Source organism: Octodon degus, unplaced genomic scaffold, assembly GCF_000260255.1.
Source record: "Octodon degus isolate 3935 unplaced genomic scaffold, OctDeg1.0 scaffold00292, whole genome shotgun sequence".
NCBI classification, from domain to species: Eukaryota; Metazoa; Chordata; class Mammalia; order Rodentia; family Octodontidae; genus Octodon; species Octodon degus.
The window spans coordinates 1,085,699-1,108,027 of NW_004524868.1; the positions used below are offsets into that span (position 1 = coordinate 1,085,699).

At 37.1% G+C, this 22,329-nt stretch overlaps 1 pseudogene; it reads right to left on the reverse strand.

The window, feature by feature from the left end:
• LOC101586507 overlaps window positions 1-22,329 on the reverse strand; it is a 51,471-nt pseudogene that overhangs the window by 3,550 nt on the left and 25,592 nt on the right.

Sequence of the window (22,329 nt, forward strand, 5' to 3'; positions counted from 1 at the left end):
TTCTTCTTCTTCTTCTTCTTCTTCTTCTTCTTCTTCTTCTTCTTCTTCTCTTTTTTTGTTGTTATTTTGCAGAACCAGGGATTGAACTCAGGACCTTACACTTGCCAGGCAAGTTCTTATTCTAGTGAGCTATCTCCCTGGCCCCTAAATTATTGTATTTTTATTTTTTAGACTTTTTTTTTTCAGAACCGGGGGATTGAACTCAAGGCCTTGTGCTTGCCAGGGAAGCGCTTATTCTGCTGAGTCATCTCCCTGGCCCTGAAAATCATTATTCTTAATGTCTACCACTGCAATCTTTGACAGGTTCTCTTTCAAATATTTTTAAAACAAATTTTTTCAGTACAATAAAATATCTTATGTATGCTTTTGGCCTACAATAAGTAGCTCTGGATATAAAAAGTAACTACATAATTCCTTTCTCTCAGGTCTTAGAGTGAGTAGATGAGGACAAAAGGTGAATCAGAGAAAAACAATGTTTTCCATCACAACAGGATATTCTCCTCCAGGAGATTCTTCCTGCTCACTCTATCAGCCAAGAGAGGACAATGTTTTGCTTCCTGGGGAAGATTTACGAACTCCATCCTGCTTATTTTCTCCTGTGTAATACAACAGCTTAGTTTCTGAGTCATCAGTCACAATTCTCAGTATAAGAGGATTATTCTAGGATGGTTCACAGAAAATATTGAGGCTTTATTTTTGTATATAAAGGACTTAGGAAGATGCCAATCATGTGTTGTGATTTATTTTTCAAATATTATACAACGGCTCATGTATTTAAAGCTGTTTCTTCAGTTTTGTGCTGTATGAATGTGGGAGAAACTTCAAGTGAGGTTGGTGGGAAATCTTAAATACCTTCACAATAATGTATAACATTGACCTCCCCTTAAACTTTTTGATTCCTGGTGATCAAAAGGTGAGAAATTTGTTCCACTATATGCAGTAATGACTCCATGTGTTCATGTACTGAAATGTATAAAGCAATGAAGCAAAATTATATTTTTCTCCTTATACTTTGATTACATCATGATATTTATTGCATTTACGGAAAGACAACTATTATATCCTGTGGGGTTGATTGAACAGTGGGTTTGTGCTTGTGGAAGATTTTCACACTGATGAGAAATTCATGAACAAAAAGGCGGGTGTATAACACACCTGCTTTGTCCAGAAGATCTGTCTTTTCTGTTTTCTCAAAGTACTCTATCTCTTGGTACAAGGCCTCATCGACAGCATCTTCAGTGCTCAAGCCTGGAGAAAGCAACAGGAGTTTAGAGGTATATGTCTTACAATCAGACAATCATTGTGTTTCCCAGTGATCACCTTGGAGAAATCTCTCTGGGTTACCAGCATCCATTCTTTAACTTTGTGTTCTAAAGCGACAAAATAGGTCTCATGATCCTAACTATGCTCTAGGCAGTTTTGCTGACATTTTTCATTTACACTGTCATATTTGAGAGCTTCCACATTAAATCAAGTCCAAGTATTTAACTCTTTTCATTCTTGAAGTCTATAATTCAGAATATAGTCTCCCAGAAAACAAGAATGGAAGCTAGTCACCTGTACTATTTTGTAAAAAAAAAAAGTCATATCTAGTTCAGTCTTTCCCTGTATACTTTCAAGATCAGCTTCAACCTTAAACTCCACCTCGATTGCCTGCTCTCCATCTGCCCAGAAGAATTCCCAAGATAATGAGGATCGTCAAGAGAAAGGATCCAAAGATGATGCAGAGGATCTGATATAAGAAGTTGCCAGGGATATAGGTTGAGGCTGAACTGGTGCCTGAGAAGGAAAAAATTATTTTAGAGATGGTCATAAACTCAGAGAAGTATACTTTTCTCAGTCATTGCCCATGGCCCCAGACAGAATGAATATATGTGTAGCCACATACACCAACACAGATTCCACACTAAACTGGCAATTATTGTTTTAGTCTGACTCTAAAGGATTTCACTATAGCAATGTTGATGAGACTTACTGATACAATTTACCAAATTCTATTGCTGTTTCTAAGCCTTGATCACTGAGTCTAAACAAATTTTGTAAGAAGTACGCTATGGGCCGACAGATAGCTACCCAATTAAAGCACTTGCTTAGCCAGATGCAGGGATCTGAATTCAATCCCAGCATTCCATACTGGCCTGCCACCTGGGCTCACTGAGATGGTGATTGAAACTGGTCATGGCGGCTTGCGCCTGCAATCTCAGTGCTTGGGAGGTTGAAAGAAAACAGCATGATCACTATGAGTCCAATCTGTGTAGTGAGACCCTGTAGACCCTGTTCTAAATACATTAAACAAACAAACAAAAAGGAAAAGTACTCTATGATGTATGAAATCATACCACAGTGACATTTGTGCACCAATGTGAATAGTAGTGGTATTTGTCATAGCTAAATTGTGGAAACCACCCAGATGCCTGTCAACTATGGAATGGATAAAGAATATGTAGTATTTTTACACTATGGAGTATTATCCTGGTATAAAACAGGATAAATTTGAGCCTTTTGTTAGTAAATGGATGCAACTAAGGACGATATTCTTAAGTGAAATAAATCAGACTTGCATGTGCAAACATCATACTGTCTCCTTTGTATGAGAAACTAAAAGAGAAAGTGGAATCTGAAGGGCATAATAGATACTGGAAAAAGGAAATAAACCTATACAAAAGGAAGGAGTTACTGAGTTGAGGAGAAAAACAGAAGAGATAGTGGGGGAAAGAGATATATCTATGTATGTAAGCAGGATGGTTTGAGCCATTGTACTATAAATTTACACTGGCCTACAGATAGGAACAGTTATTGCTTAATTTGTTTTGTCTCCTTTTTTAAATTGTTTCTCCTTTTGCCTTTTAATTTCTTATATAATTCTTTTTTTTGTTTCTTCTTCCAAATTTGCATACATATATCTGGTAAAATAAATAACTGAATGGAAAAAACACAATGCATTACAACACACACTGTGAAATTCATATTATTTTGTTTTTTTAAATATTGTATCCTCTGTAATTTTTGTTTTAATATGATTTGGTTCTCTCTTTGTAAAACAGAAATAAAAAGAAGTATGCTAGATTCCATAGTGTCGGTCACTGAAAATCTGAACATCTCTTCTTAACATGTCACTTAGCAAAATAACCACTTACTTATAAGGATGGAGAAATTAACCATTATTTCCTCTCATGAAAACAAAATTGGGGTCAATGCACTTCTTTGGCTTGGAAATAATCAGGTCTCAACGACTGTCTCAGCATGTGTTTCTCTCCCAAGACAGCTCAGAGTGCAGCCTCTCTATAGCCAAAGCACTGAGCAGAGGGCAATCTAGGAAGGGCTCTTACACACACACACACACACACACACACACACACACACACACACTCCCGCAGCCCCATCCTATGCCCCTGCCACTACCACTCACCTGAGCACCTCACACCCGCATCCTCCTCATGCTTACAGTCAATTTTTCCCCAGGGTGCCCTGGCACAGGCCCACAGGGAGGACCCCTGGCCCCTGCACTCCACATCACCCAGCCAGATGCTTCCATTTCCAGTGCCAAATGCAGCTTCTCCCAGGGCATCCAATGCAGGGCCACAGCCCAGCTGCTGACACACCACCTCGGCCTCTGCCAGGCCCCAGGAGTCATCGCACACTGTTCCCCAGGAGCCTTTGTGCCACACCTCCACTCTCCCTGAGCATTTGTTGTCTCCGTTCCTGAGCCTCAGCTTGTCTCTGTCTGCAAAGACAACAGAACCTGCTCTTACTGCCCTGGTGGAGGAAAAGTGGCACTGAGAGTTATGAAGGAAGAAAAAGGGACTGAGGTACCTGTGCACGGGGCAGTCTGGACAGCTCTTGGGTCTTTGCCCTGCAAAAACAGAGCAGAGAAGCACAAGTTAAGGGTGACTGAGCTTGTCTAAAGGCCCCCAAGCTCAGGCTAGATGACAAACTGAGCCATATAGTGCGATCCATATCACCTTGCTGTTGTATCTTGTTTGATATGCTTCTTTTTGGCATAAGGAGACAAGGGTGATTTCCTTTTTTAAAAATTTGTTTCTTTATTTATTGCTTATTTTTTGTATTTTAGGGAAGGGTCTACAGGGTGTTCAAAGTCTCACTACTAGATCGGACTCATAGTGATGTGCCTGTTTAAAACCTCCCGAGAACTGGGATTGCAGGACTGCACCACCATGACCGGTCTCAATTGCTGTCTCATTGAACCCTGGAGGCAGAAGCCTGCATGGCAGGGAGAGAATGGAATCCCCGGCCCTGAAGCCTGCTTACAGACACTTTTATCAGGTGCTCTATTTGACTGGCCCCACCTGGGTGTTTTCCATTGAGAATTCTGAAATTCCATCTCAGAATGAAATCTTAGACCTCAGTTTCAACTCCTGTGGTGACATTTCTTTTTCTTATTATTCTTACTACATGTTTGTAATGCATAATTAAGGCATGCATTGTGGGAAATTAGTACATGTTCATAAAAATCTTGATTTTTGTTGTTAAAAACCTGCAATTTGCAGCAGTGCTCTCAGAAAATTAACAAAGGCCTTTGCATTTGTTCAACAGTCAAAACACTTGGAAGAAATTTCCCATGACATGCTATTATAGTTTGTGGTTAGTTGTTCCCCCAAAGCCTCAAGCAGTATGAGGTGGACTTCCAAAGTTTGTGATTAGCTCGTGACCCACTGGGATTATGATATGAGTGCTTCTGGGATTATGGGTGTGAATACTGCACTCAGTCTGGGGCAGAAAGCCTGAATGCAACTTAAGGGAGACAGACTTTCTCTCTGTTGCCACTGTTGCTACTCCTCCCTTTTGTTCTTGATGTCTTGCTGCCTTCTGTCTGTATGAACTGCTGCCCTCTGCTATGTGCCAATCTGCCTTGGAGCCAACTGAGTATGGACTGAAATTTCCAGTAACTGTGAGCTAAATAACTCTTTTCTTCCTTCATTTTGAGTGACAGGTATGTGTCCCAGCAATGAGAGAAGAGTAACTGAGACACATGCTTTATATTTAAATTTGTTGTTAAAATTCCTTGAAATATGTCTACAAAGTAATTAAGACAAATCATTTCTCCTACTAAAGAGCTTTTGCTGCCATTGATGACACTCAGCAGCAGTCACCGTTTTTTATCACTCTTTTTTAAGCGGTGAGAGTAATGGCTTGAAATTTTTTCATTATATAAAATATGGTAAAAATAATTCTACTAAAGTCTTGTTAATAAGTGGCATAAGAGAATTGTAAATTAACGTTAATGACTTTCAGCATTAAGCATTATTATATAAAGAAAGAGTAATTTTCATTTATGATTCTACTTAATTTTAATGTAAAATTATGGACCAGGAATAAAAGAATGATTTCTATTCTTTAACACGAACAGGAATAAGAGTCAGAGAATGATAGCTAAGTAGGCAATATCTAAGTTACTAGAGAAACATTTGCTCAAAATTGAAATGTACATGCATCAAGTAGAAATGACATTTGAGATGACACAACTATAAAAAAAACAGAAAACTGAAACACATAGAAGTATATGTGAATGCAGAACAGTATAGAGAAACTGGTTACACACAGAACCCTTGTGCAAAAATACCATCATTAGTATACATTTCACAAATTATCCTATCAAGGCTCCTAAATCATTTCTGCTCCCAATGATAAGGACCTCTGTTGGTGCTTGCTCACTCTCAGGACTTCAAACTTCACTACCTCTCAAGGAATGCTTCTTGTTGTAAGAAATATATGATCAAATTATGTCCTTATAGTTGAATATCCATTCAGACTCCACAGGGCAAAAACAAAAGAAGAGAGAAAAGCAAGGAATAGAAAAAGCAACTGCCTTTGAACTATTTATAATCATATCCTCTCCATTTGCATCTGGAGCCCACTTATAGCACAATTTCAAAAAACCTAATGATGAATGAGAGAAAGGGGGGAGCGAACGAGCGAGCAAGTGAGCCAGAGAGAGAGAGAGAGAGAGAGAGAGAGAGAGAGAGAGAGAGAGAGAGAGAGAAATGGACAACATTAAAGAAATTTTAGGGCCAGCCTGATAGTTCAGTGGACTAAAGCACATGCTTAGGCAGAGTTCAGCAGCCAGGGTTTATTCTGGTCATGCCATGATGGCCCTGTCCCTTGGGCGCACTAAAATGGTGATTGAGACTAGGCATGTTGGTGCTTGCCTGTAATTCCAGAATTTGGGAGGATTAAAACAAGGTGGATCACTACTAATCCGATCTACATAGTGAGCCCCTGTAGACCTTATATCCCCTGTGCTAAACATATAAAAAAAGAAATGCTGAAAGAATTCGAAACATACTTAAATGCAAATAAAAGATGGAATAAAAGCATGAAATATAATAATTTTCAATTCTGAATGTTTGATGATTCAATAGGTTTGAAATGTGAGGTCTGTTGAACTTATTTCAGACTTCAGACTTCAAATATCTTAGAATGAGATGTGTAGGCTATGAAATCTTGCTTTTTTTGGGGGGGAACCGGGGATTGAACTCAGGCCCTTGTGCTTGCCAGGGAAGCATGTATTCCACTGACCCATCTCCCTGGCCAACCTTGCTAAGTTTTTGAGCAATGCAATGTACTTCATCTTAATGAACAAATCATCAGAAAAAAATAAAATGCTTTGTGTCAAGAAATGAGAAGTCAATCGAAAATTATCAGTCTTAGAGAGTGATAAAAATGTTTCTATTCCAATATATACATTTTGTAATATAACTATTTTTGTAATGTAACTATTGGCAGCCAATAAAATTAACAGCATAAATGGCACACATTCAGAAGTATTTATTACAATATAGTTTGTAGAGGAAAAATTCAAAACAATTGGAAATAAACAGGAAAACATTATATAAAATATAATATTTATATATTATGAATGAAATCTTATATAGTTCTTTGCCAGTGTTGTAGAGCTACCTGAAGAATGATCCATAATAATTTGCTTATTGACAAAACCAATTTAAAATAGTGTGTATGATGAAGACAATATTATGCAAAGTATTAATTATTGTAACTGTCCTCCTAACCTGTTTTGAAACTATTTCATTACTATTTTATCTTTTTCCTCATTAAAATAGATAAAAGATAAAAAATGTAAATTAAATTTAAAAAATATAATCCCAATATTATAAAAAATAGACATCATAAAGCTGTTCTTTTAATAGATATACAGTGATGACTTGCTTCATGATCCCTTTTCCTCACAAATAATTTTGTTTTCAAACATAAGTTTTTGACAAAACTTTGTTTTGTTTGCAAACTCTGCACTGAGTGATAACTATGCTTGGCCATCTTTCAGAAACACAATGTCACCATTTTTTCCAAAATCATAGAACAAACTAAACTCATGAACCAAGGTTTCATTGAATATGTTGGGACACTTTTGTACAAAACTAGAGGATCTAGAAAATTATCCTAAACACTTATTGGATCTTATTTGTGTCACAGGAATGTGACTGGACAGGGATGATGATGATGTCACTGACTTTCTATTTCCATTTTTACATGCTTTCCTTGGATACAAAAAGAAATAATGTTTCTACAATTGCAGTGAAATGAAGAGGAAATATTTACTTTCTAAGCCTAAAACGAATTACTTGGAAGACACAAAGTTTTAGGATCAAGCATGTGCACATGTAGCAAGGGCAAGCATGGACCATGAAGGGCAGAGAGAAGACAGGCTGAAAGGGAAAGTGAACTTGCCATCCCTCATCTAAAATGTCCTGTGTGCCTCCAGTGCTCTTTTCCAGACAGAAGCAAATTTTTTGGAGACCTTGCTTGGGTGAGCCTCGTTTATGTTACTTATTCTCAGATTAAACCCAAGCCTACTGAATTCCACTCATCAATGAGAGTTCTACTCCCCTGAAGCAATTCATAGAATTTCCTTCCTCATTCTTGTAAATACCTGTGTAGTCTCAGAACAACAAGCTGGCTTCACGTCCCCTTGCATTTTTGTCAATCTCTCACACAGAAACACCAGTTTCTAACTTGTAATAGAAATGAATATATGTCTAGCATTGAATCGAGAAGATAATATAAAACAAAAGAAAAAGAGCACCAAAGTGGTGACCAGTGAAATCTTTTGGAATAAACAGTGGTCTTAGACACTAACAATAAGTGATATTTTCTTAACTGAGATGGCAGTGAGATAGGAGATACTTGCTGAGAAGTTATTTTGGTCTTCTACATGTGTACCGTTTCTAATGTCATATCAATTAGTACTATACTCACTTTAAATTTTTTAAAAAAGAGTAATAAAAGAAAATGAGAGAAAACAACAATTTAAGATTTCTTGACAATGTGTGGGAATATTCAATCATATCTCCCATCTTGCATAATTATATCTATTAATCTGAGTGACAGATCTGATGTTAAAAATGGATAATATATCAATCACTGTTAATCATGTATTCTTGTTTTGAAAATCTGTAATGTGTGTATTGTTGTATGTTACCTTCTTTCTGACTTTACTTTTGTGTTTCTTGCTCTTATTTTTATTCTTCAAAATAAAAGAAAATTATAAAAATGGAAACACAACATACTATGCAAGGAGAGAGACAGAAATGGAGCGCAGAAGTGGACTGAGCCTAGGTACTGAGGAATAAATATGACATTAGCTGAAATAGGACTATAGCACAAAGGAAATCAGAGTCAGAGACCGATTGTGTGGAATTAAGCAGTGTACATTGCAGACCAAATTATACAATCCCATTAGATACTTAAGTGAGGATATGAATTAACAGTAAAATGCATGACTGGAATTCAGGGCAGAGTTGGGCATTGGAGTTTTATATTTGCGATATTTTACTCTGATAATATCCTTTAAGCCCATGAATCTCAACAACATCTCATAGAAAGGAGTGTAGGTAGGAAATAGCAAAGTATAAGGTCGACACCAGAGCATGACTAAACTCAAAATCTGAACAAACAAGTAGAAGTTCAATAAGGCAACCTGAGAAGAGTATTCAATAATACTTTAAAAAAGGCACCAAAAAATTCAATTAGCTGACTATTAATGGAAGGCAATGGGCACCAAATGCAAAGTTAGAGATTTGCTGACAAAAAGTGTATTTGAAAATTTTACTCTCCCAAGAGGTTGATACAAAAGCAAAATTTAAGAGTAGATGCTTGGGGGCTGGCCAAATGGATCAGAAGATTAAAGTGTCTCCTTAGGCAGATGCAGGGACCAGTGCTAGATTCTTAGCATGCAGTTCCGGCCCCACCCCTGGGGCACCATGAGACAGTGATTGAGTTTGGATGTGGTGGTGAGAGCTTGTAATCTAAGTGCACTTGGGAAGCTGAAAACCTGAGGATCACTATGAGTCCAATCATTGTAGTGAGACCCTGTAGACCCTGTACTAAATACATTTTTTTTTAAAAAAAAAGAGTGGATGCTTGGGTTAAAAGAGTAGTGTGGATTTTTAAGAACTGTGAAGGACTCTCTGTGGTCTGCACAACTGTGGTAAACTCTGACCTTACAGCCTAGCATGCAGTCATGTAGCTTTTGCTGGTGCCAGTCCAATCTTTTAAGAACTTAGGAGTACCCGGAGGATCCCACAGTACTCTGGAGAGCTGTGATCTGTGGGCCAAGGGCAAAGACACAGAGCTTTCCTGGTCCTATTCAAGAACTTAGGAGTTTTCAGGGTTACTGTGGGACTCTGGTGAGCTCTAACATTAGACTCAAGTGTACAGGCATGGAGTTTGTGCTCATGCTATTTCAAAATTTTAAGGACTTAGGTGTGGAGATTTCCTTGAGGCTAGTACATCCATTTAAGACTTAAAAGGACTCTGGGTGGCCTGCGAGATTCTGGCAAGCTATTTCCCTTGCCTCCTCCAGCATTCCCATGTACAGATTCTGTTGGCATTATTCCAATCTGTTAAGAACTTAGGAAGATCCTAGGCAACCCATGGGATGCTAGTGAATCATAGCAACACCCATCACCTGCAGTGAAGCTTTGTGAAGTATTGCTCAGTCCTCCCCACTAGTAGTGAGAGCCTTGGTGAATCCTACCCTGCTCCTCACAGTACTGGAAAGTTTACAGACACCACTCTCCCACCACTGCTAAATCTGGGTGATAACTAGGCATTTCAAAATTGAAAAAGTCCAGAGGAAAAGGCAATCTCAATTCTGGGGCCAATCCAGAACAAATCCAGGAGGCAAAGACATACAAGATCTTGGAAGTTACACACCTGAAATTTCTGAAATGATAGCAACTGCATCAGGCCATATAAGAAATAAGATCAGAAATAATGTCTCAGGTTAAAGAAGAAATAACAATAGTGGAACAATTGCTTAGCACATCTATAGAAGATATAGATTAAAAAATAGTGGAGAACATAAAAATGATGGAAACATTGAACAAACAATATAGGAAAGAATTGAAATGCAAGAAACAGATTCACCCACATATCTAGGAAATTAAGAACATCATTAAAATCTGACAAAACTGCTTGAAGGAAACTCAAGATAGACTTCCAGATGTTGCAGACAGAGATGCAGATAACGAAAGTGAAAGGAAAGATCTCTCAAAATTAACAAGGAACTAGGAAATAACAGCACAGAAGTTAATAAATGATGCAAATAAAATAATATATTAATAATTGGTGTAAATGAAGTATCAAGAGACAGAACAAATGACATAAAAAGACTATTAGCAGAAGTCCTAGTAGAAAAATTTCCAAACATGAGAAAAGAACCTGACATACAGGTAAATGAAATATGTAGAACTTCAAACAGCCATAATCAAAATAAATCTACACTTAGACACATAATAATCAAGATTTCAGAAATTCAGCAAAAGAATAAAATATTAAAACCTATAGTTTACATTATTAAAATGAGGAAGATTTGGATGATGAAATCCCACCACAGAAGTTTGGGATTCTTATAAGAGAAATTCAATATGAAAATGTGGAAGATCAGTTCCCCAACTTTTCCACAGTTCCTCGTGATGAGGCAGACAACACCATAAATAACTAAATGCTTCTGGAGCATAATTGTTAGTGTTCTTTGATCTTTGTTTAAAAAATACCACACTCACACCTACAATATTTGAATGGCAATGGAATACACATCTCTAACAAAATTAAACAAAAAAGGGGGAAATAAATGAAGGACCATTTTGTAGTGAAAAAAATATGTATGCATATATCTGTATTTACAAAAGGGTTAACATAGATATACAGCTACTTTCTCTTAGTTCAATGAGAAGAAAGTTTTGTACTAATAGTGTTTAGAAAAGATATCATGTCTGCATTTCATACTATGAATAACTACTACAAAGATAACAATATGCAATGAATTAATTATTGTAACTTTCCTACTAACCTGTTTTGAAACTGTCTCATTGATTTTTCTTTCCCCCAAAAATTAATTAAAAATAAATATAAAATAAAATAAAAGATACCACTCTCTGTGGTGACCATTATAGCTAACCTTCTGTAATTTCCACATGTTCCGTCTGCTCTGTCCTAGAACAATTGTTCTAATGTCTTAAAGACTGGCTGTTTCCTCATCAGTGTTTAAAATGGCCAAATAATCTCTACTTTCTTCCTTGAATGAAGCATACTCATCCTTCATGGTTCAACCTAAACATAACTTCCTGTATTCATTTACACACATGTATCTACAACAGTGTGCACTTCTTGAAACTTAAATTTTATCCTAATATATGTTGTCTGCACATTGGGGTAAACTCCATAAGGGAGTGACTATATTTCCTTCTCTTCTGCACTCTGAAATTAACTTTCTTTTACAAGGCTCTGAATTCCTTTCTTCTAAAACATTTATCTTAGGACTTGCCTGAATACTACAGATGCATTTCAGAATAAAGAAACACATGTTTAAATAATGAATAGAGAAAACTTTACCCCAATATGATCACAATATACTATAAGGTCTAAAACTTTTATTTAATTTTTCTAGCCTCAATTTACTCATTTTGATTAAATGTGCAGCATCAAACCCAAAAGCAGTTGATTGTGAGGATGAAATATTGTATGTGAAAAATTCAAGCAAATGATTGCAGATTTCAAATGATTTATATAACTGAAGTTTGACCTTCCACATTCCTGAATAACACAAGGATACAGAGGGACATAGTGAAATAGATCACCTGCACAAACATGTGATGTAAGCTTCATCCTTTAGAAGGCAGGATCTGGAGTTCCAAGGGTCAGAAAGACACTGCCAGTGAGAAATATCAGTTTTCTGACAGTGGATTCTATCTACCCAACGGGGTCTAGAACCTTCCCTGGCAGGCACAGAAGTGTTGAGGGTCCCATCATTCCCACAACCAAGCTGTCTGCAGATCACTGACAATGTCATGTCTTCCATGGAGTTGCGGCAGACACTGCCCCAGGTCCCATTGTAGAAAACCTCCAGCCACCCAGTACACTCATGATCCTCGCTCACCACCCTGAGATCCAGAAACTCTGAAATGGAAAGGTGAACAGGAGACAGTGAGGAGTGAGTTCTCAACTTTTCCTTTAAATCTAAGCAATGAATGTTCATTACTATGCTGTTGAAAAAACTCTCGCTATGTGGAAAGACTGAAACTCCTCTCATTGTTAATTGTTTCTCAAACTTGAACTTATCTTTCTCTTTCTGCCACAATGATGACATGGACAATGAGTAGGAACCCTGTCCTAGGTGACCTGCAGAGTGGAAATTTTATTCTTATTTAATGAATGAACACCACTTAGACAACATGAGAAAAATGTAGATGGTCATTGAGGAGCCGATAAAATGGAGGAGAACCAAATATATAAACTTTTTGTTCACTGTATCTAATCAACATGTTCTCTCACAGGGCAAAAGTCTTGAAAGATAAGATTAACATAAGGATATTTTATTGTGAGAGTATGTTGTGCTTTCCAGAGTTATCCAGGTGAGCACTATCTAATTGTATCATCAAAACAGTATTCTAAAACTGTATCACCTTTTCTAGAATGGTCAGAATGAGATGTGACTATAGACATATGCATACCTGTTTACAATGCATTTGGTTTGAAGAAGTAGGGAAGCAGGAACTAAAGAATGGCAGCAACTTTTAGAAGTTGGAAAGGGGAAAAACTAAACTTCCTGGAGCTTCAGAAGAATGTAGTCCTCCTAACACCTTGCAAATAATCCAGCTTGATAAGACTGGACATCTACAAGACTATAAGATAATCAGTTCTGTTGTTTGAAGCCACTGATATACATTAATTTATTACAGCAGCAATAGGAAACAAAGAGTGTGTCTTTCCAGGCTTTACACCCACAGGCAACTGAAGGGGGAGTCCTGTGTTCAGATAGACACCGTAGAAAATTACAGTGTTGAGAGATAGAGTTGAGAAGGAAGGAGAAGAACCTCAGCTGATAAGAGAGGAAGTGATAGCACCTCATCTTCTGTTCTCCTAAAAAAACAGGTCCTGGTAAGCAGCTTCCTCCCTTTTAGTTCTTTAGGCAACTCTTCCAACCTAACCAAAGGGCTCAGACGCCATCCTGGAGACCCGCCCTCTCCATACAAGACTGTATGTACTGTGTGAGCAGAGACCTGAGCAGATGACTCCTGCATCCTCCTTGTGCCAGCAGTTGTGTTGTCCCCAGCCCTGGGAAGGACACTTCCAGACATGAGACTCCTCCCCTGTGCAGTTCAGCTCATCCAGCCAGATGTTCCCTGATCCCTGTCCAAAGTGAGCAGACACCGTGGCATTGAGGGCCACTCCACAGCCCAGCTGTCTGCACACCACATGAGCATCACTCAGGTCCCAGCTGTCATCGCAGATGGTGCCCCAGAAGCCCGCATGCAGGATCTCTACTCTTCCTGCACAATGACTACCCCCATTATGAGGCGCAGCTGCCTTCTATCTGAGGAGAGACAGAGTCACATCAGTGGTGCTGACATGGAAAGGATCAGGTTCTCTCCTGGGGACGTCCTCACCTTTGGAGTTGGTAATTAGGATATTTGTGGCTGCAGAGCCATCTGGATTACAGAGGGGGTCATTGACCTCATGCAGCAGCTGGGTCTGGTTTCCTTCAGAAAAGGTAAGAGAGCAAGTAAGTGAGTTAAACCAGCGATAGTCTAGTACTGACATCCAGGATGAAATTTTTGATACAGGATCAACGATTTCCTGTCTTCCGACCTCATTTTATGCACTGAAATTTTCACTTCTGTCTATGCCAGAACTTTCTCTTTTGATACTGAATGGTCATATCAGCCATCTCCTTTTTATTATTCACTAGAAAAGTTTTATTATTTGCAGAAATAAGCTTTGTGTGTAAGGTAGCTTTCACAATATTTTTATCATATAAAATTCCAAATAGTCACAAACAATATAAATCTACCCCTAGAAATATAATAAACAAGCTCTCAGAAATTCAGCAAGAAAAATAATAAAAAAATAAAAAAAATTTAAAAAAGGAAAAAAAGAAATTCAGCAAGATAACAGAATATTATAAGCTTCTAGAGAGAAGAAAGAGATCAACTACAATGGAAAGTATAACAGAATCATGGCAGATTTCTCAATACAAACCATCAAATCAGGAAGAGGTTGGAGTAAATTATTTCAGGTCCTGATAGAAAATAACTTCCAACTCAGATTGCTGTACCCTGAAAAACTTTTAAATTTAAGGGTGAGATAAGATCCTTCCATGAGAAAGAATAACTTAACAAATTCATGATCACCAAACCAACCCAAAAAGAATACTGACAGATATTTGAGAAATCGACAAAAAGAAGCACTGCTTCAAGTAAAACAGAAAGAAACCACCAAACAGCAAGTAATTAAAAAGGGGGGAAAAGTGTAGAACCTATAATAGGAAAATAACATAATAAAAATAAGCTAACACACATCAGTTCTACCCATCAATATTAATGTCCTCAATTCACCAATCAAAACAAGTAGACTAGCAGAGTGAATTACGAAACAAAATTGAACTACATTCTGTGATACAAGAAACACATTTAACTGAAAAGGAAATTCACAGACTGAAAGTTAAATTTTGGAAAAAAAAATTTCCATGCTACAGAACACCAAAAAAAGCAGGGATAGCTATTCTGGTTGCCGACTGTACAAAATTCAATGCAAAAATCATTCAAAGAGATAAAGAAGGTCATTACATATTTGATAAGGGAAAATGTAAGAGAAATAGATAAAATTGTAAGTATATATGTACCCAACTTAGGAGTACCCACCTACATAAGACAAATTTTAACAGACATGAAAAATCAAATGGGCAATAATACAATTATAATGGGAGACTTTAACATGTCGCTGTCACAAAGTGACAGATCAACTAGGCAAAAATTGCGGTTAAAAAAAAAAAACCAAACAACCTCGTAGAGAAATAAACTTCATAGGGCTTTCCAGAGTGTTTTACCCAGCAAAAACAAAATACACACTCAGATGTACATAGAACATTCTCCAAAATAGAACACATACAAACAGAGAATTCTTAAGTAAATGCAAATGAATTGAAATTAGCCCATGCATACTGTCTAACCACAGTGCAAAGAAACTCGAACATACTCACAAATAAACACTAAAAAAATCACAAACAAACAGTAATTAAATAACAGTCTCCTAAATAACCAAAATTTCACAAATGAAATAATAGAAGAAATTAAAACATATTTACAATGAGATGAAAATGCAGATACAACTTAGCAAAAATTGTCGGATACAATGAAATCTGTTAAAACAGAAAGATATATAGTATTAAATAAACAAATTAGAAAACAGCACAAGCCAAAGTAAATAGTCTTATTCTGTACAAGCAGCTCGTAGAAAGAAGTACAGCAATTCAAACAAAATTAGAGCAGAAATTAATGCAATTGAGACAAAGAAAACAATAGAAGAAAAACAATGGAAAAAAAATGAATCAATGACATGCCAGTTGCTGCTGTACTGCCTCTTGGGTAGATGATTGTTCAAAAAGAAGGGGGTGGTGAATGAAGGTAAGAGATAGGAAAAGGAATATTGTCCGAATGTCCTGCTTCAAGATTGTATATGGTTAGATTTTTGGACTTATGTGTAAATATAAGTATATAAGTAAAAATAAAAGACAAAATGAATCAGAGTTGGTTCTTTGAAAGAAGAAAATAAAATGATAAACCCCTAGCCGGGCTCATTGTCAATAGGAAAAAAAAAATACAAATTCATGTGATAAGGAATGAAAACAGTGAAATCATTACAGACCTTAGATAAATTCAGAAGATCATGAATACCTACTTCCAAAATGTTTACTCTTACAAGATGGAAAACACAGAGAAAATGAACAGTTTCTTAGTGACATGAAATCCAATCATGATTCATGAAGTTATACAAGCTCTAACTCAATAGTGGGAAATGAAATTGAAAATGAAATAACAACCTTTCAACAAAGAAAACCCAAGGTTCAGATAGACTCACAGATGAAATCTACAAGAAATTTAGAGAAGATTTAATGCCAACTTTTCTCAAATTCTTCACTGAAATTAAAGAGGAAGGAATTCTTGCAAGCTCATTACCGGAAACAGATATTACTGATTCTAAAATCAGAGAAAGGTCCAACTAAAAAAAGAGAACTACAGGCCAATCCCTCTAATGAAAATAGATGCAAAAATCCTCAGTAAAATAGAGCAAATCATCAAAAAGATTATACATGATGCATAATTGGGATTCATCCCAGGAATACAGGGATAGTTCAATATATGCAAATGCACAAATGCAGAACAACACAGCAATAGATCCCAAACCAAAAATCACGTGATCAGCTAAACAAATGCAGAAAAAGCTTTTGACCAAGGGAAACATTCATTTTTGTTAAAAGCCCTGCAGAAAATTGGATTAGATGTTTGTAGCTCATCCTGATAAAAGCCATGTATAAGAAATCAACAGTCAGCATCATATTAAATGGGAAATCACTGAAGACCTTCACTTTAAATCAGGAAAAATACAAAAATGACTACTGTCTCCACTCCTATTCAATATAGTTCTAGAAACATTAGCCAAAAATTAGACAAGAAAGACAAATAAAAGTAATGATAATTGGGGAAAAAACAAATGAAATTTTGATTATTTGCAGATGACATGATGCTCTACATAGAGAACTCCAAAATATCTACCAAAAGGCTTGTAGATTTTTGTCACCAAATTCAGCAATGTAGCAGGGTATGAAGTGAACATATTTGTACACATACAATGAACACATTGAGAGAGAAATTAGGGAAACCATGCCTTTCACAATCACATCCAAAAATGAAGTACTTACAAAATAATCTTACAAAGGTAGTAAAGGATTTAAACAGTGAAAATTATAGCACTCTGAGAAAAGAGATTGAAGATTAGAAAATGTAAAGTTACTTCATGCTCCTGGAGGAGAAGAATCAAAATTATGCAAATGGCCATAATCCCCAAATCATTATATAGAGTCAATGCAATCCCAATTAAAATAACATTAATGTACCCCACAGAGCTAGGGAAAACTTTCTTCAAATTATGTGGAAATAGAAGAGACCCAGAATGTCAAAAGCATTAAGGGGAAACAAAATAAAGGCAGGAGCTATCACAAGCCTTTATCTAAAATTATACTATGAAGCTACTGTGATAAAATCAGGATGGTACTAGCATAGAGACAGGCTTGAGGATAAATGGAACAGATTACAAGATGCAAAAACAACTGCAAACACACTCAATCAACTTATCATTGATGAAGGGACCAAACATGTTCACTTGAAGGAAGATAGCTTCTTTAATAAATGGTGCTAGAAACACAGATTTCCACCTGCTGAAGAATAGAACTAGACTCAGGCCTATCACCATGCACAAAAATACAGTCAAAATGGATCGAAGATTTAAATATTAAAACTGAAACACTGAATCTTCTGGAGGGAAATGTAGATAAAATTTTTAAAGACATATGGGTAGATAAAGAGTTCAAGAACAAAAAATAAACTGCATGGAGAATTATTTGAAAGAATCAACAACAGGGATCTCATCTTTCTGAAAAGTTTCTACACTTCAAAGCAAATCAAAACAGAGTAAAAGAAAAACCCACAAACTGAGAAAAAAATATAGCTGTCTGTCCCTGCAACAAATGCCTTCTATCTAAAACATAAAAAGAATTCTTAAACATCCTGCCCCCATGTTGAAATATCCAATCCAAAAATGGACATCTGAGATGAATATGCAATTTTCAGATGAAAAAATACAAAAGGCAAATAAATATATGAAAAAATGATCAACATCATTGGTCATTTGAGAAATGCAAATTAAAACAGTCCTACCTAATCTTTCATCTTACCCCAGAAAGAATGACTCACATCAAGGACTCAGGACCTTGCTGAATAGCTCAGTGGATTAAAGTGCCTACTTAGGCAGATGCGGGGGCTGAGAGTTTGATCCTTGGGCCTATAGTGCCTGTCCCACCTCCAGGGTACACTGAGAGGGCAACTGAGACTGTGCATAGTGGCATGTGCCTGTAATCCCAGCACTTGGGAGGCTGTAAACAGGAGGAGTGCTACAAGTCTGATCTACTCAGTGAGACCATGTACAACCTGTTCTAAATACCAAAAATGACTTTTTTAAAGTAAAAATGAAAAGAAAAGAACTCAGCCAATAACAAATGCTGTGGGGGGCTATGGAGAACACTTCTCCACTCTTGGTGGGAATACAAACTGGTACAACCACTATGGAAATCAGTGTGGAGATTCCTTAAAAACTAGGAGTTGAGATCTCATTGAAGCCAGCTATTCTTCTCTTGGTATTTTTTGAGAAGAACTGTGGTATGAAAAATTCCCCTCCTGGGTATTTTTCATACCGCAGCAATATATCTGCACCCATGTTCATAGCAACACAATTTGTCATAGTTAAAGCCTGGAAACCACCCAGATGCCCATTGACTGAGAAATGGATAAAGAAGATGTGGTACTTTTATACAATGGAGTATTATTCAGCTATAAAACAAAGTGAATTTGAAACTTTGACCTCTAAGTGGATGCAAGTAGAGACCATACTCTTAAGTAAAATAAATCAGACCCACATGTGTGAATATTGTACTCTTTCCTTAGTGTGAAAACCTGAAAGAGAAAATGAAAGTTGAAGGGTAACATACATACTGAGAAGAGGGAATGAACTTGTTCAAAAGGAAAGCATAAGGAAGTTGAGAAGGACAAGAGAGGGAGTGGGAGAAATAAATGTATCTATGTATATAAACATGTACTTTCTACAACTGTACTGTGGATTTCTGCTGGTCTATAGAAAGAAACAATTGGTGCTTAATTTGTTTTATGTCCTTTTTTCAATTGTTTATCCTTTTTGCCTCTTAATTTTTTATATATTTCTTTCTTTCTTCTTTCTTCCAATTTTGTATCCATATATCTGGTAATATGAATAACTGATTGGAACACATCACTGTACATCACAACAAGTACTGTAAAATTAATGTTACTTTGTTAAGTCAAATTCTATATCTCTTGTAATTTTTCTTTCTTAATACTATTTTGTACTATCTTTAAAAAACAAAAAATTAAAGGATACATTTCCATTAATCCTTCTTTATCTGTCCTGAAAGATGAAAGGTCATTGAGCAAAACACATCATTCACAACAGAACACTTCAACTTGAAGCCAGTTCTCCCTGTTACAAGACCTGTCACTCTTGGAGCATCCCGAGCCTCAGTCACCCTGACTACTCTTACCTGAGCAAACCACAGAGGCTGTGTTCCCATGAGCACAGGGAAGAACCCCAAGGACAGTCACAGGGCAACTCCGAAGGAAGGACTCAGCACCTGAGCAGTGAAATCTTTCTTTCCCAATGTCACCACCTCCTTCCTCAAAGTACGTTCCTCCTTTTGGGGTGGAGATGGCAACTCCAAAGCCCAGCTGGTGGCACACAACATCCGCATTGACCATACTCCAGTGAGTGGCGCAGAGTGCTCTCCAGCCAACAGAGGTGTTCATCTCCACCTGACCCTCACACTGAGAGGTTCTGTTTTTTTATTAGCTGGACTTCGGTGAATTCTGGGAGGAGAAAACAAGTTTTCAGCAACATCTCTCTTTCTTCTTACCCACAGGTCTTCCAGAGAGGTTGAACTCCAGCTGTGAATCTCACCTGAACAAACAACTTCAACAGCTGCACTATGTTGGCAGCTACCTCCAGGACAGGGTGCCCTGGGGCAGAACCAGAGCTCAGGCTCCCGCCCCTCACAATGAAACTCTTCACCCCACACCTGTGGAATGACCACTCTGAAAGGCACATCCTTCATGAGAGACACAGCTTTGCCACACTTCAGTTCTGCACAGATGACTTGGGCAGTGGCAAATGTGAAGTTCCGATCAGAAAGTGGAATCCAGCCTCCTCCAGGATTTACTTCTACTAGGCCTGAGCAGGGTCCTTCTCCTCCAGCCAGGCATACCAATCCTCAGGGTAAAAAAGAAGCAAATGAGTGTCCTCATTTGGAAATAGGATCGAACACAGCAGAGGCAATGATGTAAAAGCTTTTCTTTGATTTCCTCCCAAGGATACAGTGTAGAGCGATTCAGCATTTGGTGTAAGAGTGGAACTTGCATAAATGCATACTTGAAGGCAAATCGAGGAGTTATTTGTAGAGTCAGGTTAGTACAACTGAATCCTATTATATGATATATGGTGACATTTCTTTGCATTCATAAAAAAGATTATCTTGTGACTTAAGAGGATATATTTCTATGTGTTCCTTTTTGTCTTCATAATTTAAATTTACATATCAAAAAGAGAGTAAAAGTAGTAACAATGAAGTAGAAACCAATTCAATGTGACTAAAACAATCAGGTATATTTTTAGATCATACTTTCTATTATAGAACACAAAAATAAAATTTAAAATCTGGGTCAGATGTTTTTAAAAACATGTTCATCTTCCTTTTCTAATTTGTTTGTTTTGTTTGGAGGGAATATTTGTTGCTAAGGAGAGTCTGAGACAATCATGACTCAGCTAGTGAAGATGATTAAGAACCAAATTCCAGTATAGTCTCAGAACCCTTGGAAACAAGTTGGTTACAGAAATTTTATGTGACAATATTCAAATTTTTAAAATCTTTCATTATTTATTTATGTTTGTTTGTTTATTTATTTACTTGGTACAAGGCATCACTATGGAGCTCAGACTTGTAGTGATGCTCCTGACTGAGACTCCCCAACACTGAAATTACAGGTGTGCCCCTGGGATCAAACCCATGTCCTTCTTCACCAAGCAGGCTCTTAGACTGCTAAGCTGTCTCGCCAGTCTTGTAACATCTATATTGAAGCAATTTGTCATGAATTTGTAATTCAGTGGGTTGCACAAGTTAGGCTGTTGCTTAAAATTAAACTTTGACCCCAGTCCTAATGAAGAAGTTCACCAAGAAGCTCAACAAGTTCAGAAAGATTTTCTTTTCAAAGCAACCCACTAAAATGAAATTGACAGCACAACTATTAGTCTGCTATCTTAAAGGGGTGCCTTCAAACATCTTAAATAGATCTAAGCAGATTTCTCTAGGACTTAGGTGTGCTAAATTAAAGTCTGGATTCGTAAGCTATGTCCATTGGTTATTTTATTCAGCTTTTTGTTGCTGGATCAAAACTGCTATTTAGAACTTTAATCAGAAAATGTTTATCTTTGCTCCCAATATCAGAAGTTTCAGTCCGGTATTAGGTGTTTCCAAGGCAGAAATCTCATAGCAGGAGGGCAAGGTGAGAGAAGGCTTGTCACCTTAAGGAAGACAGGAAGCAGAGAGTTAGAAATAGAGTGTAAATGTATAAAAAATAAAAAAATATAAAGAGAATGGGTGTGTTGGCATATGCTTGTACTACCAGCACTTGGAAGTCTGAAAACAGGAAAATCACTATGAGTCCCATCTATGTAGTGAGACCTTGTAGACTATGTATTAACTACATTAAAATATAAGAAAAGAAATAGAGCCCAGAGGGAAGACTTCAGGGACTTGCTATAGTCCCTGAGATCAAGTCCCATGACCCAGATATATCAGAAGTATGTTTTACTAATAATCTCTTAAGGTTTGTTAATCCAATCAAAATTATGTATCATAAGGCCACCATTTGGCAACTTGATATTCAAACACATGTCTTCATACTGTATTAGCATCCAAATAAAGACAATACCAAAGTCACAGTTCCATCTGAAAACAAATGTACCTATTCTGCATACAACTGAAACTGAACTAATTCCCTCACCAACAATCCCAGCATTACAAAAAAGGACAAGCCCAAAGACTCCTCTGAAACTCAAGGAAAACTCTTAGCTGCACTCCTCTGTGAAATTAAGCCCAAAAACAAGTTTCATGCTCCCAAGATACAATGTTACTGGGTAAACATTCCCATTTCAAAA